Source organism: Sarcophilus harrisii, chromosome 4 (assembly GCF_902635505.1).
Source record: "Sarcophilus harrisii chromosome 4, mSarHar1.11, whole genome shotgun sequence".
NCBI classification, from domain to species: domain Eukaryota; kingdom Metazoa; phylum Chordata; class Mammalia; order Dasyuromorphia; family Dasyuridae; genus Sarcophilus; species Sarcophilus harrisii.
The window spans coordinates 42361960-42385102 of record NC_045429.1 but is presented as its reverse complement, the minus strand read 5'-3'; the positions used below and the strand labels follow the sequence as shown (position 1 = coordinate 42385102).

General features: G+C 34.2%; 1 long non-coding RNA gene across 1 annotated transcript in view; it reads right to left on the bottom strand.

Annotated features, from left to right (window-relative positions):
* LOC116419047 overlaps nucleotides 1-21541 on the bottom strand; it is a 77267-nt gene extending 55726 nt beyond the window's left edge. The window contains exon 1 of the long non-coding RNA XR_004229273.1: nucleotides 21471-21541. This is a non-coding gene — a long non-coding RNA (uncharacterized LOC116419047). The remainder of the gene's footprint in view (nucleotides 1-21470) is intronic.
* Between the last annotated feature and the right edge of the window lie 1602 nt (nucleotides 21542-23143).

Genomic DNA, 23143 nt, shown 5'->3' with positions numbered 1-23143 from the left:
GTAAATATAAATAAGAATCTTTAATGAACAAAAATTTCACATGGATTCTTGCTGTAATCCTTTTACATCCTCAAAGTAATTGATTATCCCACTCACCACAATAGCTTTTTCCAATTTCTTTATGCATCTTCAACTCTTCCCTTGTTTCCCTTCCCTTTACCTTATAGGTAAAAACCTTGACTTCATTGAAAAATGGAAGTCATTCTCTAAGAGCTCCATTTTCCCCCCTCTACCTTCTCTCACATCACTAAGAAGTCATCCCCAATTATCTTTGCCTTCAATCTTTATTTCATATGAAGTGACCCTTTTCCTTGCAAGGCTAGCCTTTCTATATGTACCCTTGAAGCTATTCCATCCTGTATTCTCTAGTAGATTGGCTCCTCTATCATCCCCATTCTCTCCTTTTCATTTATTCCTGTTTCCCCACTGCCTGTAAATACACTTATGTCTCCATCATCCTACTAACACAAGCGAAAATCAAAATAAAATCTCATTTAACTTATCTATCCACAAAAACTATCACTCCAAATCTATCTTTTCTTTCATGGCTAAACTCCTTTGAGAAACTTGTCTGCAGTTAGTGACTCTACTTCCTCTCTGCTGACTCTCCTAAACTCTCTGGAATTTAGCTTTTAACCTCATCATTCAACTGAAATCGTATTCCCCAAAGTAACTACTGATTGCTTAATTGACATAGCTAATGGGTGCTTTTTAAATATCATCTTTCTGGACCTCTCTGCAACCTCCCTCACTATTGATCATCCTCTTTTCCTTAAATGTACTTTTTCTAAGATTTCATGGCACGTGTTTTCTTGGTTCTCCTGCTACTTGTATGATGGCTTTTTCACAGTTTTGTAACTGAATTTGAATTTCCTTATACTCATTAACCTCCAGGTGCTTCCAAAAATTTTTCATGGGCACTCTTTGTGCAATCTGCTTATCCAGCACTAATCTCTCTTCTTACTTCCAGACTCACATTTCCAACTATCTACTGGATATCTTGAACTAGATGTCCTGTAGCATCTCAAATTCAACATGTCTAAAATGGAATTCATTTTTCATCTTAAAATCTTTTTCCTACCTTCACTCTTACTTTAGAAGGCACCATGATCCTCTCAATTACCCAGCTTGACAAACTAAGTCACAAGTCTTGTTTCCTCATTTTCTTTCATCCTCCAAACTTTTCTCAACGCCTAGGACTTGTTTCCAAGTCCTGTAAATTCCAAATTTACAACATCTCTCATATGAACTCTTTTGTCATATGAAACAGGTACCACTCTGGTATAGGCCATCATCACCTCATACTTGAATTATTGCAATGATTTGCTAATTGGTCTCAAATCTCTCCACACCCCAGTCCATCCTTCACTCTGCTGCCAAATTAACTTCCTAAAGTACATGCCTTACCATAAACTCCTACTGTCATGAAATATAAAATTCTGTTTAGTTTCTAAAGTCCTTCACAACCTAATGCTCTCTATGTTTATAACCTTCTTACATGTTACTCTCTCCTTATGTATTCTATGATCCAACAATAATAGCCACCTTGATATTCACGACACATGTCTTTATATTTTTCCCTAGATATTTTCCATGCCTGAAATACTTTTCTTCTTTCTCAGTTTCAGATGACTTCCTAGATTCCTTTACCTCTAAGCTCACATTCTGTTTTCTGTAAAAGGTCTTTCCCATTTTCCCTCAACACTGATGCCTTCACTCTGAGATTGTTACCAATTCACCCTTTCTTTATCTTGTATATACATATTTGTTTGCATGTTAGTCTTTTTCACAAGAATGTCACCTATAAATAAGGACTCTAACAGTATTGACAAGAAACATTTTAGAAAAGATCAAATAGGATCATATGTAAAGTGCTTTACAAAACTATTTTCATAAATATGAAATATTTATATAATGAAAATATGAAATAAATATGGAACTATATTCATAAATTCTGGTTATGTTAATTATGGAATTACATTTCAAAATTGGTTATCAAATTATTTTTAAAAACTTCTTCCAATTGATATAATTAACCAGTCTAAAATAGGCAGATGTTAGTGGTTTAATAGTATTGTTTCCACTTCCAAACACAGTGTAGTGAACAAAGTTCTAGAATTAAGCAAGAAAATATAGGATTGAATCTAAACTTAGATATTGACTAATTAGTAATGTTACCTTAAACATGGTCATTTGCTTCCATAAAATCCCAGTTTGTTTATCTGGAAAATGGAGTACTCGCTTCATAGAGTTGTCAGGAAGATCAGAAATATTACATATTTAAAGCACTTTAGAAATCTTAAAGTCCCAATTAAGTGTGAATTATCATTATTAAGCAATCTTCATGAGATAATACCAATTGATAAAAGTTTATAACTGTATTAGTAATAGACATTTAAACCAATAATTCTTTCCAATCTATCATTTAAAATTCTTCTTTGGGATGAGAAATTGGGGAAGTTATGAAGAAGTTCATTTAGTGCAGTGTAAATTACTCACAGAGCTCTTTGGCATTCTTCTCAGTGGGTGATCTTCCTAATAGTTGCTGGAAAAGGACAATGCTATCAATAATGAAATTCCTTTTGCATTTGAGTTTGGAGGGTTGACCTGTTTCAATAATACAGCTCATGTTTGTGGGAGGAAGCATCTAGTTTAGTAATGCTCTATTAACATACAAGTGTCTTTTGGTCAGTTCTCATTATGTTATGTGATCTAATGAACAATTCTTAATGAAAGTTCCTCAAATCTCAGTCAATTCTTATCAGGCTACCTAGAGGGATGAGTCTTTTTCTCCCTCTGTTCCAGACAAACAAGTCTCTCTTTGTCATTATGATAGATATTATCTGGGAATATTTTTAAGAAAGAGAACCCTATACTATATTCATCCATAAATGTTTCCAATGGCAGACAAAACTATTTTTCTCTACTTCTTTTTTTATAAATACCAAATCCAAAAAAGTTTCCCAAGTCCTGGTAACCATTAGAAGAAGAGGTTTATGTGAGTCATTGGAAAATGCTGAATGAAAACAAAAACAAAAATAAGTAGCAGGATGCATGCTGGAAGTTATTTATGAAAATCTGAAGTGCTCCAACCTAAGGAATTTAAAATACTAGCTTAGGGAAAAGTAGAAGTAGTCTCTGAGTCTAAGCACTGAAATTCCTGCGGTAGACAATCATATGGTGACACTATCACCAATGTGACTTAGACATCCAAAGAAATACACACTGCATGATTTTTTCATGATGTATGTTTCTGACTTAGAGTCAAATCTTATCAATTCTGGACCATAAAAGTCTATGAGCTAAATGTATAATTGAGTTGATATGTGAGGTAAGATTGACAAGATTGAGTACAAATTGGATTGTCTTCTGATTAGATATTGGATGCACACATACTGTGACTTAGAGTAATGAAGGACAGCCATTTGTTCTTTCCTTGAACTTCTTGCTTTCATGATCATTTATCCTAGAAATTGAAATGTTATTGGCAATTAAAGCCAATTGCATCATCTCATTTCAACCTGTGAAGTGGATATTATTTGCATTTTTATAGATGGTGAAATGGATATTTAGAGAGGTAAAGGGATGTAGATAGAATCTGAATATTCCTTTTCATTTTTTTTTTAAAGTAGGACTTCTCTTTTGATTCAGTGGGGTGATGATGATGATGATTATGATGATGGTGATGATGAAGAAGAACAGGAAGAGGAAAAGAAGAAGGAATAGTCAGTTTTGTCTGGACCTACGATACCAACTGTATAGGAACTTTCAAAAGAGGAAATTCTCCCTCACAAGACATGTAATGGACTGAAACTGAGTTGATGCACTGAGGTCCGAGCACTTAAGGCTAATTACCAATTGGACAATACTCTATTAGCATATGCTTGGAGAAAGAATGGCACTACTCTGTGCAGGCTTGATGTGTTGGTGTATAGAGAGATTGGGTGGAGGATTTAGAGAGTGGAGTAGGACGAGTGAGGTGACTCCAGGTGGTAGAAGAAAGAGGAGATTCCTGTGTCCAAGAGCTCTCCTCTCCCTTCGATAAAGAATAAAAATCAAGGACTTTTGCTTATCCTGACTCTGGCTGATTTTAAGGTATCCAGGGTGCTAACACAGTCATCACAAAGACAGATATTCAACTATCCTGCAATTTAGTTGTCTGAGGGCATAGAGAGGTTAGATGATTTACAGAGGGTCACCCAGCCAGTACATGTGAAAGGCAGTCCTATGAATTATATTATCATGTTTTCTCAAGTGAAGAATCTGACATGCATAGTGGTAAGGTGACTTAGAGGCTGAATAATGAGGAAGGAGCAGGAGGAAGAGAAAAAAAGAGGGAAAGAAGAGGAGGAAGATATGAAAGGGGAGGAGAATGAGAAGAAGGGAAGATGAAGGAGGGTGAAGATAAGAGGAGGAAAGAAGGAGGAGAGAAGGAAAAGGGGGAAAAGGGAAGAAATGGAAAGGACCAAAAAAACGACTACTATAACCTCTAAAACAACAACAATCCTATGGAAGACCAATTTATTCTCCATGTCACAAGGGATGGCAGAATTGTACAATCAGTGAATGCTAGCCAGAGTGATGAATGGCAGAGACTCTATGTAATTTGAGAATGTTATGATAATTGGGAAAGCAGAGAAAGAAGATGAAAACATTTGGGACTGGGATAGCATCCCAGTCATTTAGCTGTAACTATCACCATGAATCTAAAAAATAGAGTAGTAGAGGATTGCACCCTGGTCCTACTCAACTGATCTTGAGAATCATTTTGACATGAATTATATTTCTTCATGTTCTGGTACCACACAAAAGCAAAATACATGGGGAAAACCCAGAAGAACCAATCACCCATTGCTTAAACCAATGTTTCACTGCAGAGGGCTTAACTATGGTAGCAAAGTATGAAAGCTCATAAAATGAATAGAAGATTTGAATATTTTCATGCTGGCTAGTACTATGTCATAAATAGTTTAATAAAAGGCATTAATTACATGCTTACAGGTATCAAGCACTGAACTAAGTATTGGGGATGCAAAGAGAAAATTGAGATAGTTTCTACTATAGAGAAACTTATGTAATGGAAAAGACAAGATATATATGGCAATTATGATAGGAAAAGGTATTTTGATTTAGAAATAGTGAGTAAAACCATAGAGATAAGGCACATTGATGTACCTTATTGAATAGTAATGACATTATTTATTTTATTATGGCCATGGCCTTAGAATTGAAAATGAAGGTAAAGATGCCATGAAAGTTGCACATGAAAAAGTTTGATAACTAATAAATATATGGTCTAGGGTAATAGATAATATGCTTCATGCATAAAGTCTCTATTGGGCCTATGATGAGGAAAAGCTGAGTCCAAGTCCAGACTCAAACACAAATTCTATGACTCTAGAAAAGTCATTAAACTTTTGTTTCCTCAGTTCTTGAACATTTATAATGTTCAGGCTAGCTTTCTGTCATAGTCTGACCCAGTCTCAATCTGAACCAGTCTCTTCCAGCAATCTGATAGTCTTAACAGTCTCAACCAGTCTCTGTTGGGGACTTTGTCCCCAATTTAAACACCCTATTACAATTACATCATTACAATATATGAGTATGTATGGACTAGAGAACCATTACATCACCATGCTAAATACTAAGTATATGTAAACTAGATAACGATCATCTCATCAGTTCCACTGAGTCAACACCTTGTTTCAAGTATACTTCTCCTAAGTTCCGCCCTCTGCAGATAATAATAATAACTACCTATTCAAAATAATTTGAGATATTCTTTGTAAAGAAATCATAACATGTCTGATATATAATAAGCATTATATAAGGGACAGTGAGTGGTACAGTAGATGGAGTACTGGAGTCAGGTTTGGAATCAGGTAGACTCATCTTCCAGAGTTCAAATTTGGATTCAGGTACTTATTAGCTGAGTAACCTTGGGCAAGACATTTAAACCTGTTTACCTCAGTTTCCTCATCTATAAAAGAGCTGGAGAAGGAAATGGCAAACCATTACATAAAACTCTAAGTAAGATCACAAAGATCCAGACATGACTGAAACAACAACAATAAGCACTATATGAATACAAATTGTTATTGTCCTTATTAAATCAAATATTTCTGTAACTAGACATAGTAGATCTCATAAGATACTGACCAATGGACAACTGGAATGCCAGCTTGGGGGTTCTAGAGCTAAGCAAATTAGTCTTCCAGTTCAAGTTCTCTGTTCTGAGTAGAGAGGGAATTGGTGAGAATATTACCCAGGAATAAATCATCGGAAATAATATTCAATAAATTACAAGCAAAGGTGATGGTGGTAGAGGTAGAGGTGATTACCTTACCCTCAATTAAGTCATTATAAAAACATTTTTTTCAAAAGTGTAGGGAATCAAAAATGATTTCATTCCCAAAATAAGATTAAATAATATAGGAGATAAAATCAAGGAATTATCCAAAATACAAACAAGAAAATTGGAAGATCTTATGGACACTGAAAATTTTTACTCAAAGCAAACTTCAGAAAGTATACCTAAAAAGTAAATATATGACAAAAATAGCACTAATATCACAAATGATTTTGAAGAGGAAATTAAATTATTTAGATAATAATTTTTGAAAGCCCATTTTTTCAATGTGGTGACAGGAATCCACCCAAAAAACTCGGTATTACAAAACAACAATTTTAAAAAATTAATTGGTATCTAATACAGCTTTTATGAATAAACTCATCCTCTCACAATTTTTGATAGAAAGTATGAACATATTTCAGGACCTGCCCACAACAGTATCATTGCCAACTATTGTCATAGTAACAGGCAGCAAATACTATCATGGTGTTTTTAGCCTCTAGAGAGGGCTAGTGAATATCTGTGGAAATTCATTGGAAGCCTACATCAATAACAAGATGTTAAATGCAGTAGAATGTTTGAGTATCATATTGCCCAATTAAAGGCAACAAAACAGAAACTTGCAAAAAGTGTTATTGGGAGAAAGATCCTATTTGCTATATTGTATTCCCTTAAGCATCAGTTGAAAACAAAAGTCAAAAAGTTTGTTTATACAAAGAGACAAAGCTAAGAACAAAATAAACACTTCCATATCCATTAAAAATATTACTATGTGGACTTAAGAAGTAAAGAAATAAGTGACATAAGAAAACAGAAAAGCAGGATGAACATTTTTGGTCATCTACATGACATCAAGAATTCCAAAATGACAAATAAAATGCAGATAAAATAAATAAGGGAACAATTGTCATCAATGCATTGAAGGATTGAAGACATCAAAAGAATTGAATAAAACTCTACTTTCTCTGCAAAATTAGAAAACAATAGTGCTGATTATTGGCTCAAATACATCGTATTCCTTATAAATTACTTACAAAGCACTTTACCAGCTTAATCTCACCTTCCTTAACAGTCGTCATTGTATAGCTCTTATTAAAAGATGAGAACCCCAGCAATCCCTCCAAATGCAGAGCAATTATATGTTTATATAATTAATCAAAGTATTTACAACTTTGATCATTTTTTAAAATCCATAAATAAATATGAAGAAACAATATATTGGCTGAGAAGCAAAAAGTGCCGGCAAAGATATCCCTAGGGTATATAGATGAATACATTATTGATTCGGTGATTATTGAATAAGCCTCCTGAAAGTTTATATTTATGATGCCATGTCTATTGATTGCTAAAAGACTTAACTTGTTCCACATGAATGGTGTATTCATGTACTGCAAATATATAAAATAGATCCAAGCATTGTGAGAATCATAGAACTCATAAAAACAATAGTTCCTTATTTAAAGAAAGCCATTAGCCACCAACATATCACCAACACAACAATCTAAGGAACTACCAATATGAAACTTACATGAAGGAAGTTTAAGCCTGAGGTGGTTCCATCTAATCTTAAACTCATTATCATTCCTGAGTAAAATGGAATATGACTTTTTTTAAATGAGCAAAAAAAGAGAATGGAATATGATTTTCATATCAAAGAAGGAGTCACAACTAAACTCCCTATGAATCCCTTGGTGTTTGTAGATGACAGTAAATTATAAGATTACACTGAAAATCACATTTAAATGTTCTTTTATCTCATTGAAAAATGAGAATTGATGATGATGATGACAGCCTTTTACAAAATACTATTTAATTCAATGTTCACAATAGTCCTTCAAAGTAGATTCTATTATTATTCCCATTTTACAGATGAGGGGAAGTTAACTAACATAAGAGGGACACATCTGAGCTGAGAGGGAACATCTGAGATAACATGAAAAAAGTAAGATCAGATCTTCCTGAATCTGTCCTATCCATTATATCTCACTCCTTCAAATATTGTGGGGTTAAAGAGAATACATGTTTGGGACAGTCTAAAATCATGAGGCTATCCATAAATTCCCACTCAGTAGTGTACTAGCAAATGTTTAGCATCTGGCTTTCTGCAAGGAGGTGGGGATGTATTATAAACCTTTTTAGTTTTAATCTTCACAGTTAACGTTTTTCTATTACTATTTTAAGTATAGACCATCAACACAAGGTCATGAATGAAATCCAGATTAGTAGAGTTTGCTGGTTCTGAAGGTATAAATATTCAAATTGAAAATTTACCAGATTCTGGGGGTAGCTAGACGGCACAGTGGATAAAACATCAGCCCTGAAGTCAGGAGGACCTGAGTTCAAATCTGATCTCAGACCCTTAACACTTCCCAGCTGTGTGACTCTGGGAAAGTCACTTAACCCCAACTACCTCAGCAAAAAACAAACAAACAAAAAAGTAGACTCTGCCATAGGTTTTCTTCTATTCTTCAACATACACACACATTCCTTCATACTCACACACACAAAAAGAAATGGAAAGACAGAGACAGAGAGGAAGGAGAGCCTTTAAGTTTGGGCTCCTCATTTAATGATGTTTAATTTTCTTTGGTTATTTCCAGAGATCCTAATGGACAGATTGCTTAACAAATTTTCATGTTTTGGGGGACTCTCCTCACCTCATTATGTCAAAAAATAAATTAATAAACCTCTCTAGTTCTTTTTTTTCTTATTGCTTCACTAATTCATTGAATCACTCTCTTATAAGAAAAAAGATATAATGGTAATCATGTAAAAATGATACCATCTCCAATTATAACAACAGCAACTAAAAAGTTCTGAAACAAAAATCATAAAATAAGTATAGTTCCATTTCAGGGTTGTTGAGAGGAGACACACATTCACACACACACACACACACACACACACACACACACACACACACACCCTTTTCTTTTTTCACTTAACTTGAACAACTATGATGTGTTGTCATTATGGAAAACAATTCCATCTCCTTAAAAGTCACTTAGAGATCATTTTCCATGAAACTATTTACTGGCCTGCATGAAGAAATTAGTTGAAATTACTTTGAAAGTGAAGGCAAAATAATAGAGATTCATAAGAGTAAATGGAAGTAAATGTTCAAATGTAAGTAAAAAGGGAACAGAAAATATCTCTGAAGACAACACCCAGAATGCTAAACATGAAGGAGGAAGGCACCTATGTTTTAAACTTTTAGAAAATAATATCAAAGTAAACCATGAGAATGCCTCCAAGTTATAAGTAATCTTCACTTTAAAAATTACTCCTAAAGTTTTCCTTCTACATTTCCTTATTTGTAGGTAGAAAATGATAATATATCCTCAAAATCTCAACAAATTTAAGAAGACACTGTCACTCACTGGAAAAAACACTAGCTCCAAAGTCCAAGTTTCTAGGATCCATTCCAAATCTACCTTTGTAACATTAGACAGATCTTGGTTTCTTCACTTGGAAAATGAAGATATTGGACTTGATGACCTCTAAGAGCCTTGCCAATTCTAAATCTAAAATCCAGTTATCTAGAAGAGACCTTAGACATCATTCCATCCAATCTATTCATTTTACAGAAAAGAAACAGGTCCATTGGCTTATTCCAAAGTTACACAGTCTTCACTCTGCCACATGTCCTTTCTACCATAATTTTAAATTGTCAGCCAATATAAATTAATATCAAAATTTGAGAGGACTTTTAAAGGAAGCAATTAAAAAATTTTCCTCCAAAGTGATTGAGATGGGTTTCAAACTATAAAAATCATAAAATTCTATACTTGGAAGGGAGCTAAGAATCATCGAGTAAAATTCATTATTCAATTAATGCACAACTTCAAGCAGACCTTAGACTCTGTTTATATTGAACAAAACTCTATCTCACAGTAACTTCCACATAGTGACATATAATAAGAGATTAACACTCATTGAATGATTGAATAACTGATTGTTGTCCTAACTTCAATGTATATTTCCATACATTTCATATGACTTCCCTTCATGCAGTAAGCATTCCAGCTAAATTTGAAAATTGCTGTTCCATAAATGAATTCCCACCTCCATGTTTTTCACAAAATATCTCCCATGCCTTCTCAGTTCTATTTCTTAGAATCCTTAACTTTCTTCAAAGTTCAAATCCAGCAAAACCTTTCTTAATATGTTTAGAGCTGTTCATTGCCTAAATTTAGCTTGTGACAAGAAGATAGATTTATTTATAAATCTACAAAGCCATCACATTTTCTATATTTCCTTTTCTAAAAATCACAAATGCATTTGATAGAAATTTCAAATAATACAAACCCTCCTTCAACATTTTGCCTGAAAGCTTCACTTTGGCATAGAAATGACCTCAGGTTCTTAATTCAATTCAACAAACATTTATTAAACACCAACTATATAAGAGCCAATATTCTGAGAAGAAAAAGAATAAAATAATTCATTCCTTTTAGAGTTTAAATCTTCTGAATTGTAGGTTTAGGAATTACTAGTTTAGAAAAACACTTGGATAAGGAAATTCTATGTCACTGTAATCAGCATCTTCTCTGAAATTTATGTTCTTGAAGAATTTTCCCAGAATATTCAGAATAACCTGTCAGATAACGTAATATGAAATCTGTTCTTTACTAACTGAGTAACCTTAGATAAATTGTTTAACTTCACTGGGACTCAGTTTCCTCTTCTGGAAAATGAGATTTTTGAACATTGAATTTTTCTGAGGTGGGACTTGAAACCTGCTCCTGAATTATAGGTGGCATATACAGAAATGTTTGTTTAAATAGATAAAAACAAAAAAGATAGAAATATTTATTTAGGTAGAAAAAAGATGGGTCATTAGATAGAAAGATAAGTAGATGATATGGAGGGAAGGACAAAGGGAATAAGAAGAAACAGAAATAGATACTGAGACAGAGAGAAAGAGAGAGAAAATGGTTTAGAGTATTTTCCTTCATTCTGGATTTTGATGTTCCCAATAAGAATGTAAGATATGTAGTAGAAATACCATTCTCATTTATTACTGACATTATTATCTCCATTTTACAAATAAGGAAATTGAGATTCAAAGTAGTAGATTTGCTAACAACAGTCATCTATCTAGTTATCATAATTGGGGTAGAGGTTAAAGTCTATGTCATCTTCCAGGCTATTGCCTCTTTTACCACACTTCATTGCCCCCAAAGTAATGCCAATACAACTTTTGGCAAATTTGGCAAGATATAAAACCTTGAAAAGGACCAGTTATTTACTAAGTAACTTAAGGATCAATTTAATTATGTTTGGAGAGACTCCTCACCAAGTTACTGATGAGTAATCACCTATTCTGAACACAGAATACCATCAGTTCAGTCCTATACGACTTGAAATCAGCTAGTGGAAAGGGTAAAATCACACATTCTGAGAAAAAACATTTTTAAAAGTCAGAGAAGCATGCCAATTGAACTTTCCCAAACTTTCCTTGCAAATGTTTTCCCTCACGAATGAAGTAGCCTGTTCTAATACCAAGTAGACAGACAAATTCTATTTTCTACATGGGAACATTCTCAAGGCCATTTGCCTGAACTGTCTTTGCTTGATATTTTATAACTTTTTTTTAAATTAGCTCTTCATCAGATTATTTAATGAGGGGAGATTTACAAGGCACAGCACCACATTTGCTCAACGTACAATTGGGTTACACAGTTCATAGACCACAAATTGCCTTCATGCTGAAAGAAGAACATTTACTATAAGAGTAATGTAGGTGAAGTTCTCTCCTATAGATTACCACATGGGGCTTGTTCAGGCAAAGATTAATAGCATCCAGCCAACACAGGCGGAATGTTAGGAAACATTTCAAAATGGTGAGATCTATCAGCATATGGACTAATCTCTCAAGGGAACTAATGGGAGTCTAATCACTTGAGTCATTTAATACTGGTTCAGACAAAGTCATTCCAGAGAAAACCACTGTACACTGGCAGGGTGATGGACTGGATGACCTAAGAAGTCTCTTCCATCTCTAAGTTTTATGACACAATGAAACAAGGTCATATATTAAAAATGAATGCATCTACTAATGTAATTCATTCTCCCCTCCAAAAGGACCACATTGTAAAATTTTGAAAATTTACACTTAATCATAGGAAATTAAGAGTCATATGAAAATTTGACCTTAGAGATCCCATCGCTTGACATATGACCTGAAGGGTCAAAGATAAAAAGAAAAATGACATCTGTGCAAAAAATACTTATAGCAACACTTTTTATAGTAGGAAAGACTTAGAAAAAAAGTAGGTGCCCATCAATTAGGGAAATTCTTAAATAAATTATGGTATATGGATGATGAAATATCACTGTGACATAAAGAATTCAGAAAAAATATGCATGGACTTATATGAATTGAGGCAAAATAAAGTAAGCAGAAGAAGGAAAGATATATAAAAAGGAAAATTATATTTAAAAAAGAAAACTATATAAGTTGACAGCACATACATATAAAATAAAATAAATCTGCAGCTGAATGCTATGTTATATTGTGACCAAGTATATCTCTAAAGAAGAGAGAGGAGGAAAAAAAGTTTCTCCTTCCCTGACTTTGCAAGCTAAGGAACTTGGGGATTAGGGTGAAATATGAATGAAGAGAACTGCTAATACTGTCAGACTCATACTCAAAGGGGGATTTAGTTTTGTAGAATTGATTTTTCTTCATTTTTTAGGTGTGGCACATCCGGAAATGAAATTGATGTGAAAATAAAAATATAAACATATATTTTTAAATCTCCATGTTCCCTGTAGTAACTTCCATCATCCAGGTTTATTTCTTCAAAAAACAAATGTTTTTACTTTTATACCTAACATTCAGTCCCATGATATGCTTTATAAAGAATTATATGTTCTTTGTTGCTGTTGTTGATTCATTTTTCAGTCATGTCCAACTTTCTCTGATCCCATATGGAGTTTTTGATCAAATGTACTGAAATGATTTGCCATTTCCTTATCCACTTCATTTTACAGATGAAGAAACTGAGGCAAATAGGGTTAAATGACTTGCCCAGGGTCATATAGTCAGTCTGAGGCCAGATGTGAACTCAGGAAAATGTTTTCCTAAATATAGGTGCAGGACTCTCTACTGCAAAACTTCTTAAACTGTGGTTTGTAACCCCATATGGAGTCATATAACTGAATGTGGGGTCATAAGATTTATTAACAATAAATATTTGATTGGTATACCTATTTTATATATCTATATAAATATAATTATAAATTATAATATAATAAATATAAATTAGATATACTCATATAAATATATTTTTATACCTATATAGGGCCATGTAAAAATTAGGTAAAAAGAGTTTGCAAAGGGAAAAAGTTTATGAAGCCCTGCTCTACTATACCATCTAGCTAACCATGTGTGATCTTAATCATCCATGAATTACAGAGAACTGTTGAAGTTGTGACATTTAACAGTTTTTTTTTCCTTTTCTTTTAAGTAAGAGTTCTATTGGACATTTGGGGAAGGGATAAGAGTTGGAAAAAATTACAATGATATTAAAAATAAAAAGACAAATTTTTTTCCCAAAAAAAAGGGTTCTTTGATCTCAATAAAGATTGCTTGTTTGACTTCCTTCCTACATTTGTTTCTACCTTTTGTCAGTTCTAATGTTATATACTAATTGACCTGAAAAAAATATGGCTTATAGAATGTGCAGAACAAATTTTCAGGGAGTAGTTTAATAAATATAATGTGGTGAACATTTACAGGTCTGCTGACATCTCTAACCAGACTGCAACCTTATCCCAGTGATATTGTTCAAACTGAGAGTGTCAGAAAATTGTTTTATAGCTCCATGGATTGATCAATCAACAAGGATTTAGTTTGCCCCTGATATATCATGATTGACCCTGTCCTAGGTAGTAAAGTCACAAAGACAAAAAGGAAAGAATGTCTGTACTGAAGGAGAGTACATTATATCAAGGGAGCCAAGAACACACATATAAAAGCCATTTGCTAATTATTATTTAACAAAAATCGCTAGTATTAATATAGTACTTTATGGTTTGCAACGTACAACAGATCCTCACAAAAAGCTTATGAGTTAGTCCCTTATATTGTCACTATTTTATATATGACATATATGAAGATTTAAAGAAATTAAATTATTTGTCCAGAGTCACATAGTGTCTATGACAGAATTTTTGAACTTGCACTTCCCATGCACCTAATCCAGTATTCCTGCCTACTGAAATATCTAGCTGCTTCATACCCAAGCCATCCTTCTCCTAGACACTGCGTCTGAAAGCCTGGGATCTGACAAGTAAGCTTTTTCTCTCATCTTACCTAGAACACAGACTACCGACCACTTCCCCAGTAAAGTATCAGTTCCTTCCAAATAGCGATTTTTTTTTTCTTTATAGTGTTTGTAATGTAGTAGATAAATACTAAATATACAATTAATTAATGAAGGCTTTGCTGGTTATTAGCATAAGTAGCTCAGCGGATGGAGTGCTGAGCATGGAGTCAGGAAAGCTCTTCTTCTTCTTCAGTTGTGTGATCATGGACAAGTCACTTAACTCTTTTTATCTCAGTTACCTCATCTGTGAGAGCTGGAGGAGGAAATGGCAATCCACTCCAATATCTTTGCCAAGAAAACCCCACATAGAATCAGAGTGTGAAGCAACTGAACAACAGGGAAGTTAATCATTCATTTCTCCATCCATTCGTTTATTTAATTATTCATTAATTAATTTAGCTGCTAATTAATTTAACCAATTACCTATCTAATCACTTGTTTTTTCTTGGAAGGTTTTGGACAGGTCTTAAGACTTACTTGACTCAGGAGACTGAGGCTTAAATCATAGATGACAAAAAGCTTCTTGAAAAGGCAGGAGTTCCTTTTCTTCAAGCTTAACCAGAATGTCAGCACTTTTAAAATAGAACCACAAAATTTTAGAATTAGAAGAGACCCTAATATCCTTCTAATTCAACCCGTACACAAAAGCAAATCCCCGTCATAAAATAGCATGCAAGTGATTGTCCACCCAGTCTCATTTTAGAGGCCTTCCATATTTGGACAGTTCTAACTTTAGTATATTCTAATAATTTCCAATTTAGTATTTCCTAATATCTAGTATTAGTATTTTCTCCAATCTAGCCAGACAGGACAAAATAATCAGTTTTTTTCAGGCCCACTGACCCAACACAATTCTCCCCTGAGCCTTGAAATTCTTCTAACTCCCTGTTCTTAGCAGTTAGCCTCTCAATATGATAGAAACAATCCCTTTAGCTTATCTTCTAACTTGATCCACAACAATAATCTTTGCCAATGCTGAAATTCCACCAATATCACCATTGGTGAGAAGGAAACAGAACTAGGAGATGTCGAAGAAGGCTTTCTCAATGATATGGCAGAACTCATTTTTGGTCTGCCAGCAGACTCCTGCCAGGTGGGTATTTAGCAGAGCGAGACCTGAGCTTGGCCAGGGAAAGAATATTGCCATGCTCCATAGGTTGTTATGATTTTGGAATCTGATATTTTGAGTTACTTCCAGGAAATCCAGTTGGTTTCAGTGTGTTTCTCTGTGAGGGAAGCTAGCTGAGATTGACTCTCCAGCCTGGCACTGAGTAATGGGCAGGCTGCTGGCCTTCCTCAAACTGTTGTAGTTGTATTTCACCCATGAGCCCTGGAAGCCCTTGGGCAATGGGCGTACTTAAAATAAATCAAATAAGAAGTAAATAATTTGAACAGGTCAGACCTGTCATTCAAAGGCCTCCAACAAGCAGCATAAGGCTTTTCAGAAGAAAAAGCATGAGTGCTCAAAGCAGGATCTGCTTTGCTGAGGGGAGGAGGAGACTGGTCTCATTTGAGTCTCAGCCTCAGAAAAAGAATTTGAAGAGATTATGGAGCTCATAATGCCTTCGTGATGCCTTTGGAAAACAGAGCCAGAGAAAACAGTGATAGCAGCCCTTGAGATGCAAGGCAGAATAACTTAGAACTTCATGTCCCTTTTTCATATATTTTAATTTTGAAGTTGCCCACACAGACATGCTTGTTTCTTACACACAACTCTCCCAAAGACATTAACCACCAGAAATGTGACACTAATATAAAATAAGAAGCTGAGCAAGGAAGATGGACGATTTCTGAATAATTTAAACACATTCCTCCCCTTGGAAGACTTTCTTTTTAACCCCTGAAACTTCACCTGACCCTTTTCCTTTGGCTGTGGCAGTAAAACAGGAAAAAAGCCCATCCGGAGCATTCAGGGGGAAGGTAGGGAGTAGGGAAGGAATGTACAAAAGACTTTAAAAAACAATGAGGCTCCTTACAAAGTTTTTGGGGTTTTTTTGGTTTGTTTTTTGGGGAGGATTTGGATTGTAGTTTGCTGCTTTGTCTCTAAACTGTATGTCCTGAAGTGGGAAAGGGGTGAATTTAGGTTAGGCAGCTTGGCTCTCAGCCTACTAGCCCTTCCTTGTTCTACCCCAAAGGAAATTGAAAAAGGATCTTGAATTTTTCAGATCATGGATTCACTGGTCAGAGGTTGAGTGTGAACAAAGAGCACAGCACACACAAATGGATGCTTGTTAATTGGGTTCTTGCTATTTCTGGCCAATTGAGGTCAAGGTTTCATAGTGAAGGAAATGGAAGGTCTAGGAAGCAGGAAGATGTCTCCCCAGGAGATGAGTGGTTGGGAGTCCAAAGAAGCTTGCTGGAAATAGGAGATTTTGACTAAGAGCCAACAGGAGAATGGCTAAAAGAGAAAAGGCTGGATGCCCTAGAAATCTGAGTCAGGAAAGATTTCCTTCACATGGTTCAAGAGTAGGATAAAGATAAAAACTTATACAATTCAAGGAAGGGAGAATGAGATCATAGCATCCTGGATTAATAGCTTGCAGACTTTTCAATAATCCCACTTTACAGATGAAATAATTGAGGCACAAATTTGGTCTCAGACACTTAATATTTCCTAGTTGTGTGACCCTGGCCAAGTTAACTCCAATTGCCAAGGAAAGAAGGAAGGAAGGAAAAAGAAGGAAGGAAGGAAAGAGGCACAAAAAGGGGAATATAACTAGACAGAAAAATTAATATGTGTCTGTGGAAGGATTTGGATCCAGATCTTCTTTTAGTCTACTTTCCCAGGCAAAGATACAATGTGAGAACAAGTGGTTCTGCCATCAATAAATCTGCATAATAAAGTTAATAATTCAGAATAGCAATGACCTCAAATCCATCATTTATTTTTTGTTCTGTCTCAAAATCATTTGATGATAAGCCAGAGAGGAATGTTAGCATGTCCAATCCTAAATGATATAATTATCTGCAAGAAAGAACTGTGATCTCTGTCTGGACATAATCACAGAAAACACCAAAGAGCCTGGAGACGAAGTTTTGTTGGCTAGGTGTGGTGGCTAGACTGGAGATGTCAGCCTCACCTTCCTCTGCAGCACCGATGCATTTAAAAGGGTAGAAAGTATCACCAAAAGAGCTTACAAGCTACAAACCAATCTGTCAGTCAATCAATCAGCATTTAATACAATCCCTCATATGTGTTGTCTCCTCTCATTAGATTATAAGTTCATGGAGGCCAAGGACTATGTTTTTTAATTGTATCCCATCACTACTGCCTAGATTATAGGGATCCTCAAACTTTTTAAATAAGGGGCCAGTCCACTGTCCCTCAGACTATTGGAGGGCCAGACTATAGTAAAAACAAAAAACTTTGTTTTGTGGGCCTTTAAATAAACTTCATAGCCCTAGGTGAGGGGGATAAACGTCCTTAGCTGCTCCATCTGACCTGCAGGCTGTAATTTGAGGACCCCTGGGAGTAGACACAATAAATGCATACAGAATCTAGTGGCTGCCACAGTGCAAGATACCAAGGATATAAAGGTAACATTTAAATAGCCTATCATTCTAAAGAACTTATCAGAAGTAAAGTAACAAGAGACAGCATAGATAGATAGATAGATAGATAGACAGACAGCTGGATAGATAGATATGTATGTATATATAGTATATATGTACGTATATGTATATGTAAATAAATATATGTATAAAATTTGAGAGAGAAGTACTAGTAAATAGGAGTATTAGAAACATATTAAGGAAAAGATATTTGAGCTAAGTTCCGAAATAATATAGGGATTTTAAAAGTTTGGGATAAAGAGGAAACATATAACAGACATGGGGAAAGGCTTGTAATAGCAAGTTACTTATGAAAAACACAAAGACCAGTTTAACTGAACCAAAGAATGAATGAAGGGAAATAAAGTATAAATTATAAAGATGAGTTGGATTCAGTCATGAAAGACAATTCATGTCAAGCAAAGGTTTTTATTTGATCCTAGAGGTAAGAGGAAGCCACTGGAGTTTATTGGGCAGGAAAGTTATCTATCATGACATGTCTGGAGGATACATTAGAGAAATGAGAGACCTGAAAGTGGAACAACACCAATTAGAAGTCTACAGTAATAGTCTAGGGAAGAAGTGATGAGGGTCTATATGTTAACAATATTACTTTAGTAAAAGTGACTCATAAAATCATAGATTTAGAGTTGAAAAACAACTTGGAGGTCATCTAACTTTCTTATGTAAGTTTTTTTTTGTTGTTGTTGTTTTGATGAGGCCCAGAGAGATCAAGCTCCTTATTCAAAATCATTCAAAGTTTCAAAGCAGGGTTCTTTAAACAACAAACCCAGCTTCCTGCCCATCATATTATCATGTTCCTTAAGCCTAAACTGGGATGGAAACCAGAATGGCTCTATAAATAGAAAGGAGACAGAAGCAAAAGATGCAGTGATATAGAACCACTTGAGACAATCAACCCAATATTCACCATGTGTCCTGAGCAATTCACAAAGCAATGCTCAGGAGTGATTAAACACTCTAAGTTAAGAAATGCTTTCATGTTCAGCAAATGATAGGATACCTAGTTAATACTGTGTGACAAGAGTCATCACCTCTAATGGTGAACAATTGCCCAGTAATTAGATCATGAAAGAGCAACACAAATATAGCTCCAGAAAAAAATGATGGTATTTAGTCATCAAGATGTGTAAGATGAGAACTTGAACTCAAATCATCCCAAGTTCTCTCAACAATGCTATCTTTTCCTCTCCTTTTACTCTTATTTTACATAGTTTGGAGAGCAGTAAACTAGATTAAGGAATACAAAAATAGCAAAATTCAATTCTATAGACAGCAAAGCTATAACCTCTAAAAGGATGCTCTCCTTATAATCGTGTCATTTAATAATGATTGCATGTTCTATGTCCTCAATTGCCATTCTCTTGCTATTATAAATGAATGGCAAGTAGAAAGAGAAATTCCATTTAAAGTACCTGTAGATAATACATATATAAATATATTACTTATGTAAATATAATACATAAAAAGATTTTGCACTCTACTTGTCAAGACAAATCCCAAAACTATATAAACATAATTACAAAGCACTTTTCACACAATGTTATAGCTAAACAATTGAAAAATATCAAGCACTTATGGGTAGGTCAAGATAATATGTTAAAAATGACAACTGCATCAAAATTAATTTATTTTTTAGTGCCATACCAATCAAGCTACCAAAAATTGTTTTATACAGTGAAAAAAATAATAAAATTTATCTGCAAGGACTAAACATCAAAAATATGAAGGGAAGTAATTAAAAAAAAACATTTCAAAGGAAAGGGGCCTAACAATAGCATATCTAAAACTACATTATTAACCAGCAATCATCAAAACTATTTGATGTTTAGAAATAGCATGGTGGATAACTGAAATAGGTTAGGTACACAAGACACAATAGTCAATGTCATATACTGTTTGATAAACTGAAAGACTTCAACTTCTGGCATAAGTACTCACTATTTGACAAAAATTGCTAGGAAAACTGGAAAACAGTATGATATAAACTAGGTATGCATTGACCAATATCTCACACCTTTTACCAAGATATGGCCAAAATGGTTAAATAATTAGACAATCTAATTTATTAAATCTACATAGAAAGGAAAAATTTATGACCAAACAAAAGATAAAGAACATTACAAAATACAAAATTGATGATTTGATTACATTGAGTTAAAAGGTTTTTGCACAAAGCCAATGCAATCAAGATTAGAAAGGAAACAAAAAGCTAGGAAACAAATTTTATGACCAATATTTCTGACAAAGGTTTCATTTTTTAAATATATAAAGAACTGAGTCAAATTTATAGAAACACAAGTCATTCTTCAATTCATAAGTTTCCAAAGATTATGAACAGGAAATTTTCAGATGAAAAAATTAAAGCTAAATCATATGACAAAGATGTTCTAAATCACTACTCTTTAGAGAAGTATAGATGAAAAAACCTCTGAGCTGCCACTTCACATCTATCAGATTGGCTACTATGACAAAAAAGGAAAATGATAAATGTTGGAGAGGATGTGAAAAAATCAGAATATTACTATATTGTTGATGGAGTTGTGAACTGATCCAACCATTCTGGAGAGTAATTTGGAACTGTGCCTAAAATGTTATAAAGCTAAACCTTAGAACCAGCAATAAATATCATTACTAAGACTGTATCTTTAAGAGATTATTTTAAAAGGGAGGGGAGACCTACATGTATCAATATATTGATATAAAACTCTCTTTGTGATTATATAAGAACTTTCTCCCCATCAATTGGGGAATGACTGAACAAATTGTAATATATGAATTTATTATTTTATAAGAAATGAGGAGGAGGTGGATTTCAGAAAAACCTGGAAAGACCTTAGTGAATTGATGCTGAGTGAAGTGAACAGAACTATTGTACTAGCAACAGCAAGATTACATGATGATCAACTATGACAGACTTAGCTCTTTTCAATAATACAATGATCTAACACAATCCCAAAGACTCATGATGGAAAAATACCATCCACATGCAGAGAAAGAATTATGGAGTCTGAATACAGATTGATGTACACTATTTTTGGTTTCATTGGTTTTTTTTCTTTCTCATTGTTTTGCCCTTTTATTCTGATTCTTTTTTTTTCCTCAACATGATTTATGTGGAAATATGTTTAATATTGTTGTGCATATATAATCTATAGCAAATTGCTTGCCAAATAAGCTAGTTAACAACCTTGATCAGCCACTCTTACCAACCATCAAGATAGAGAGCTGAAGTCATTTTTTCACTGTCCGAATCTTGTCTCCAGATCATCAGTGGTCATCTATAGACAGAGCAGTACCAAATGCTATCATTAAAAGGAACCATGGAGTTTTCTCTTCCTCAGTTAAACTATTTTCCTCTATAAACTAGTTCCTGACACAGAACACCTCCTGCCAATGATTATTGTGTTGTTGTTGTTGTTCTTATGCTTGTTTAATTGTTTCAGTTGTGTCTAACTCTTCATGAACTCATTTGGGTAATCCTAGTAAAGACATTAGAATCGCTTGCCATTTCCTCTGTCAATTCATTTTTTTCAAATGAGGAAACTGAGGCAAACAGGGTTAAGTGTCTTGCCCAGGGTCACACAACTAGTGTCTGAGGCCAGATTTAAATTCAAGTCTTCTTGAGTCCAGTCCTGCTACTCTTATCCAATGTGCCACTTAAAAGACTGCAGTTGCTATTAGTGGTGCTGACTCATATATTCCCATCTCTGTCAAACACAGATCAGAGTCCTACTCTAATCTAATCCTTGAACCTACTATGTTCTTATAGAGTACCATCTGATCTGCTCTTGTTCTACAAGACCCTCGTGGTCTTGTTATGTGTCCTGTAACTTTCCCTACATAAGTGCTACATGGCTTTTGCATGAACTACTATGAACTGAATATGAACATAAGACCTTTTGGTGTGTTCTCATTCCAAATTAGAATATTCCCTAAGAGAAGGAATTGTTAGGTAGGGAGGGAATAGTGGATAAAATGTTAGATTTGAAGATAAAAAGCATTCAAATATTACTTTAGACACTTAACTGTATGATCCTGGTCATGTCACTTAATCTCAGCCTTGATTTCTTTATCTGTTCAATGGGTATAACACATATAATACCTAACTTTCAGGGTTGTTGTATAGCTCAAATCAGATTTTATGTGTGCTTTGCAAATTTTAAAGCACTATACAAATGTTAGCTATTTATGATTATGAGTATCAGTTCCTACAGTTTAGTATAGTACTTTGCACAATGTAAATGCTTTAAAAATGTTTTGACAATCTATTCCCTTTAGGAATGTGGAGAAACCATATATCACTGGTAAGATCCAATTGTTAAATTTTTATCATGAGCATTTCACCTCAGAAATCAGCAAATGTTATATACATCAAAGCTTGGTTTGTGTTTTGTTGATTTTCTAGACTTAAGAAAGTAATGGAGAAAATGGTAATAATGTAGATTAAACTTACAAGTGTGTCTCATATATTTTTTTCCCACAGAGCTGGTTATTAAACATTAACCTGCCCACCTAATTCTTTTTTATAGAGAGGTTTCCTTTCAACACGATTAGGTTTCATGGTTTATGATCCCTCATTCTTTGGGTACTCCTTCCATTTATGCAGAAGCACTTAATGAATGTATTGGATTGAATTAAACTAATCAAATGTAAATAATATATCAATCAATAAGCATTTATTACATGCCTAATATGTACCAGTCACTAGGTTTACAAATCATAAATTAAATATTTCTTTTTGTCAAGTAGCTTGATTCTACCATAGATCAGATCACATACATAGATAAGTACTTAATAATACTGCTTCATGTAATTGCCTTTATTGATCTCTATAAAAAGGATAAATTCCCTTTTTTTTTTTCTTTGCCAGGTTCCCTAG